Genomic DNA, 6701 nt, shown 5'->3' with positions numbered 1-6701 from the left:
CTCTGGGAAAACATTTCTCATTCCAACCCTTGACTATCTTTGCTAGACTTTCCCTCTGCCTAGTCATAGAATCATGCTCATTTCCTTATATCAACCCCTACTGGGGACTAATTTATTGTAATAACGGTTTGCACGTAGATCACAAATCTCCCCAAAGATCATAAACTCAAAGTAGTTTAAATTAGTGTTGCAGATCAAGGTTTTGCACCTGATTCCATAAAAAGTTTTACCAGCCTAGAAAACATTTGCCTATCTTTTGGACCATGTCATAGCCCTGATGTGGTAATGCCAGGGGTCATTAAGAGGATAGAGAATATTGATGATTCTTTTTCTCAGTTGAAAAATTATTGCATTAGTTTAATTTAAATCTAACCCAATCTATTTTTAGCCCTAATGAACCCAGAGGAGGGAATAAATATATGGATGGAGTCAGGAATTGTGGTTGTTTTAAATAATAACAACAGCAGTAACAATCAGAGAATAAATTGGACATAATGAATTTAAGTCTAACTCCTAGGTTTTTTAAAATTTCTTTAAGATAACAGGGAAACGGAAAGCAAAAATAATTAAATAGGCTGTAGTTCTAGTTTAGCTAATTACAAGATGAAAATAGAACACCAATAAAGCCCTTCCTGTAATTCAAATACAAGATCACCCTCTTGGGTAGATATTCTATCTAGTAATAAAAGTGGTAATTTTCTTCATATTTGTAAAGTATTAGAATAAAAATAAGCCAGAAAACCTACCCAAACCTGAAAATTAGGCAGAATGACCATAAATTATTTCATCTCTTTCTACTATATTCTGATGCTCTTTTTCTCTGGTGAAATTTTCTTCTTGATACCTCTTAATTTGCTTGCCTTTAACATTCCCACTGTAGATCCTTTGTCACAGGCTAAAGGACACTTGTTTTTTTAAGGACAGGGTTTGAGTTATGGTTCTCCTGTACAGCTTTAGTGCTCCGGAGGTAAGTATCGAAGAAGTGAGTCATAAAGGCTCACATCAGTGTTAGATGGAAGTTGTTCATGATGTTTTTATTGCCTTTATAGACAATAGGAAATAGCAATGTGCATTTAGGGATGGGGACAGGGAAAAATATATAAGCATTTAATTTCCTTTTAGTTAAAACAATCTCTTGTATAGGAATGTTGCTAATAACAATCTAAATGAAGGCCTACTTAAGGCTGGTGCTAAAACCATTCAAATGTTGGAATAGACTTTAAAACTCTAAAACTGGAGGCTGTATTCTCTGAGAATTAGTACATGCACTAGAAGTTATATTTGTTTTCATTTTATGTTCAAAGATGAGTACTCAACTCTTCCCCCCATTAAATTGGAAGCTATATATGCTCTCTGGGTTCAGATCAAAGAGTTATTGCTTCCTTGCTTTGCCTCTGCCATGAATGTGATGAGTTTTTAACAAATCACTCCATTTTTCATCTGTTTTCGTTGCTATATTAAATGGAGATGACCAGCACATTTTACAAGGCTTTTGTTGGAAATAAAAATAGTTCAGTATGATTAACTACTACATGCTATATTTACTAGCACAATTCCTCATTTCCCCTTGAAGTAATTTGTAAGGCATCTGGATTCTGGTCTATCCCCATTCTTGGTTTAGAAGTAAAAAGGGTAAAGCAGAAACTTATAGAAAAGACCATACAAAAGTCCCAAAGCACATATTACTGTATATTTTTAAGAGAGAAATGAGAGGAAGGAGTAAAGTATCTTTTCTGTCCTTTCAAGTTTCAACTTAAACCCTAAAACAGCAAAAAGCAAAGAATTACATTGGCGATTCTCAATCTGAAAGTGTCAAAACATGTGTATGCCAGTGTGTTTCTAAACGAGAAGTAGACAGAGAGGGGCAAGTGAGGGCAACCTTCTCTTTAGCCCTCCCCAGACCCCCTTCTCGTGTGTAAGCACCTCTGGTCCTGGGGGAGGATGTGCACCCTTTCAGGGACTGTGGGGGGACCAACCTCTATAGGCCAGTCACCTGGCAGGACTGGAGGGGGTTTGTTCCCACACCAAGAAAGTTTGAAGGTAGTTCCCACACTTCAGTTTGGTTCATTTGGTTTCTGGCAACTGTCCAGAAAAGTTAAGAAGGCAGTGGATAAGAATGAATGAAATGCTTGGGAATGCAAGCTGGTGCAGCCACTCTGGAAAACAGTATGGAGTTTCCTCAAAAAAACTAAAAATAGAACTACCCTATGACCCAGCAATTGCACTACTAGGCATTTATCCACGGGATACAGGTGTGCTGTTTCGAAGGGACACATACACCCCCATGTTTATAGCAGCACTATCAACAATAGCCAAAGTATGGAAAGAGCCCAAATGTCCATTGATGGACGAATGGATAAAGAAAATGTGGTATATATATATACAATGGAGTATTGCTTGGCTATCAAAAAGGATGAAATCTTGCCTTTTGCAACTACGTGGATGGAACTGGAGGGTATTATGCTAAGTGAAATTAGTCAGTCAGAGAAAGACAAAAATCACATGACTTCACTCATATGAGGACTTTAAGAAACAAAACAGATGAACATAAGGAAGGGAAGCAAAAATAATATAAAAACAGGGAGGGGGACAAAACAGAAGAGACTCATAAATATGGAGAACAAACTGAGGGTTACTAGAGGGGTTGTGGGAGGGGGGATGGGCTAAATGGGTAAGGGGCATTAAGGAATCTACTTCTGAAATCATTGTTTCACTATATACTAACTAATTTGGATGTAAATTTTAAAAAAGAAAAAAGAAAATTAAAAAAAAAGAATGAAATACAAAAGCAAATGGGTGGGAGAGAGTCACTAATTACCATTTTTCTTATCCTATTCAGTGGCAAAGGATTGGTCCTTGCTGGGGTCCTTTCACTGAACAGGTTCATGTCCTGGGAAGACACTGTCCTTTAGATTTACAGGATTCCCCTGCTGTCCAAAAGTAGAGCATTCTTATGAAAACTTTTGTAAGCCAAATGGCATAAAGGAAGAAACTATCATCAATTTACATGGAAAATTTTTTTAGCATTCCCGGACCCAAAAAAATAACCTCTCTTCGGCTCTTCTGATACATTAGGACATATCTTGCTAATGGATGCACAAAAGAAATCAAGATAAAGCACAGATGCCCACAGACACAGTTCAAAGCTATGACAGCATGATACTGAGATTCTGAGTGTGGTTCTTGGAGAAGGAGCTCGGTGGGGCTGCTCTCCTTGCTCAGGGTGCATGCTGCCTCTATAAGGGCTTCCTGCAAAACAGCAACAACAACAACAACAACAACAACAACAACAACCAAGCAAACCAAAACCCTACACACTATTTTTGTTTTTCACCCTTCTTCATAAAAGTGAAAACCTTCAGGTTTCTTTCAGGTAGCAGAAACAGGTACTAAAGTAGGTGCAGTGGGGTAACAAGAACTTTTGAAAAGCAGGGGAATACCATGGTGTCCACACCTCCAACGGAACATAAAGTGAGTGCTTTTTTCAGTGAACCCATATGATATTCTTACAGCTCCCAGAATAGCTTGCCAATGACCATAGTTATTTTTTTAAAGGTGTTTCAAGAACCATTGTACAGATGATGTGAGAGAGAAGAGTTTAAATGGAGGCAGGAGTTGTCTTGGATAGAGGGGAAAGTCAGAAAGGAACATAAACATGTAAACTACAGAAAATGTAATGAAGTAAAATTATAAAGTACTGAGATGCTATGACAATAAATGCTTATATATTAAGCAGCATATCACCTACAGGGAAAATAAAACAAAAAGATAATAGTATGAATTGCTGAGATGTTTCAAAATTTAATGACTTATTTGGTCTTTTTTCTTTCTTTTTAAATCTATACAGGAAAAACTATAAACATAATTTGACTTGTCTTAGAAACTTTTTATTTGTTTTCTAGGTACAGGAAAATTTTGAGCTCTTAAGTATTACTTTTAACATCTAGGACATAAGGAGGCCTTAAGGGGTAGCAGTGTTACTGCTTTTGAAAAACAAATTGACTTTGTGACAATTAAGGTTGGGTTGAAAATTGCATTACACATTCTGTGTGCGTGGGACACAATGACACCTGAAGGTAGCCGATAGAGTAAAGCCTAGTCTAAAAGTATGCATTTTCAATTCGGTGCCTACAGGCCCAGTGTGGGCTCAGGTCATTCTATGAGCAGACAGTTCCCTGCTCCTCTAGCCTGAAGCTCTCCTTCCCCTGCAATCCCACAGGTCTTTGTTACCACCTCCCAGGTGTTCATCAGCCCCTACTAAGTGTCTGAGGCCTTAGACCACAAGTTAGGTCAAGTTCCCTAGAAACAGAGCTCACAACAGAACTTTGCATGCATGTGATACATGGGGGGACTTCTCTCAGGAGGCATCTGTCATGTAGTGAGGACAGCAGGGTAGGGAAGGGCAAGAATGTGGCTTCCACCAGATCCTTGCAAGCTCTGGAACATAAATTTTGCAGCAGTCTGTCAAGGGAGACTTTTATACCCTTCTCCAGGGTTTCTGAACTAGAGAGAGGGCATTTTAACTCTGGGCAAGGTGGTTTCCATTGCCCAAGGGCAATCCTCTAGACACGGTTGCAGGGGTGACCCTTCAGCCAAAGCACCAGCAGAAGCTGGGAGGGACAAACATGCCAACCAACAAATAAAAGGGTTTCCCAGGGATTGGGGTGAGGGCACCGACTTCTTCTGTCTCAGATTGGCATGGGAATCAGCATCATGCTTCCAGCTGTGGGAGCATTTGGGAGCAGAGTTAACTGAAATACAAGCAGAGCTGGGACAGCCTATGGTCTGCAGTGAGGGCTTACTTGGCAGGAACCAGCATGGACTAATCAAGGCCTAGAGCCAGATGATAAATAATAAGAGTAACCATGGTAATAGTCAATATACCTCTATAGTGTTTTCTGCATGCCAAGCACTGTTGTAAGCTCTTTATTTAAATGGACATGTTTATTCCTCACAATAACCTTATATGAGGTTAAGTATTGATCTTATTCCCAATTGACAGATGTGGACATTAATTCACAGATGAGGCAGCCATTCACAGAGAAGTTACATGACTTCACTGAGGTTGCAAAGTAAGCGGGTGACTGAGCTGAGTTTCAAATCCAAGTGGTCTCTACTCTGAGTCCCTGTGTCACTATTATCTCCCCGATCCAGAATTTAGATACCACTGCTAGCAAGGTGGGTGGTGGGGTGTATATTAGTTTCTCACTGCTACTGTAACAAATTACCACAAACTTAGTGGTTTAAAACAACACAAATTTATGACTTTATAAATTCTGGAGGTCAGAAGTCTGAATGGATTTCATTGGGCTAAACTCAAGTTGTTAGGTAGGCAGGGTTCCTTCTAGAGGCTCTAGGGGATCATCTATGTCCTTGCCTTTTCCATCTTCTAGAAACCTCCCACAGTCCTTGGTTCATGGCCCCCACCTCTTTCTTCAAAGTCATCAGGGTAGCATCTGCAAATCTCTCTCTTACTTTGACTCTCCAGCCTTCCTCTTTCACTTATAAGAGGCTTGGTGATTATCTGGAGCTTCCCAGATAATCCAGGATAGTCTCCCCCTCCCAAGATTCTTACTCTAATGACATCTGCAAAGTCCTTTTGCCATATAAGGTAGTATAGTCATAGGTTCTGAGGATTAGGATGTGGGCATCATTAGGGGACCGTTATTCTGTCTATCACAGAGTGGCAAGGAGCGGTCTCAGATGTAGTTTTGGCCACCTAACCCAACAGAAGGGAGGTTCAAAATATATCTGAATTTTAATTATGGAAGAATCAAATCACATTTCTTCCACGTCTGAGTTTGTACACTGAATTTATATCTGGGTACTATGGCTTCTATACACATTTGTTCATTAATTTAATAAACATTTATTTACCACCTGCCATGGACAGTTACATGAGAGAGAAATGATCTTCTATTGTATTTTAGTCATTTTATATTTTGAGGTAAACTTTTTGGGAGTCTAGCCTATCCCAGATAAAACAACTAATTTTGAGAATGCATCTTTAAATATGAGCACTAGAAGGTAGGTTACTCAAAGTCAAAATTATGCAAAATCTAGCAGATTCCTTCTTGTCTGGGTTAGACCATTTGTAATTTTTTAAAACTGGTAAAATACACATAAGATTTACTCTTTAGTGTTGCGTATACTCACATGGTTGTGCAACAGATTTCCAGAACTTTTTCATCTTGTGAAACAAATTCTGTGTCTATTAAACAAAAACTCTTCACTTCCTCCTTCCTGCAGCCCCTAGCAACCACCATTCTATATTCTGATGCATGAGTTTTACTTCTTCTAGATACCTCATACAAGTGGAATCAGACAGAATTTGTTTTTTTGTGACTGGCTTGTTTCACTTAACATGATGTCCTTCAGGTTCACCTATGTTGTAGCATGTGACAGAATGTCCTTCCCTTTTAAGGCTGAGTAATATTCTGTTGTATGTACAGACCACATTTTGTTTATCCATTCATCTGTCGATGGACATTTGAGTTGCTTATGTGTAATTCTTTCAGAGTCTAGGAGCCTTGTCGATAGGAGGGGTGCCCCACTGGTAACATTTTATTTATTTATTATTTTTTTAATTTATTTGAGAGAGAGAACGAGTCAGGAGGGGCAGAGAGAGAGGAAGAGAGAGAATCCCAAGCAGGCTCCACACCCAGCACAGAACCCAACATGGGCTTGGATCCCACAACCAT

This window comes from Panthera leo, chromosome F2, assembly GCF_018350215.1.
Source record: "Panthera leo isolate Ple1 chromosome F2, P.leo_Ple1_pat1.1, whole genome shotgun sequence".
NCBI lineage: Eukaryota > Metazoa > Chordata > Mammalia > Carnivora > Felidae > Panthera > Panthera leo.
This window is presented reverse-complemented; position numbering follows the sequence as displayed.